Genomic DNA, 406 nt, shown 5'->3' with positions numbered 1-406 from the left:
CGCTACTTACTTCTGATTGTGGATGAATCAAGTGGATGCATGAAAGGTTTTTGCCTAAAGAAAAAGTCGGACTCTGAAGAATGAATCACAAGCTACACTATGAAAGTGCAATCACAGTCTGGTAAGCGTGTTAAGTTCGCCCGTCATGATGGAGCTCGTGAGTTTGCGAGTAACTCGCTAAAGCAATTTTACGATAAGAGAGGTATCGACCAGCAAGCAACAGTCCCATATGCACATCAGACAAACGGAACTGCAGAACGAGCAATTCGGACCATCGTTACAATTGGACGTAGCATGCTACAGCACGCGAAGCTGGACAAGTGTTTTTGGGGCGAAGCAGCTATGAAGGCAATCTACATCAAGAACCGTCTTCCATCACCCAAGGTAAAAAACAACACGCCGTTTT

Source organism: Plasmopara halstedii, assembly GCF_900000015.1.
Source record: "Plasmopara halstedii genome assembly, contig: Scaffold_555, whole genome shotgun sequence".
Classification (NCBI taxonomy): domain Eukaryota; phylum Oomycota; class Peronosporomycetes; order Peronosporales; family Peronosporaceae; genus Plasmopara; species Plasmopara halstedii.
This window is presented reverse-complemented; position numbering follows the sequence as displayed.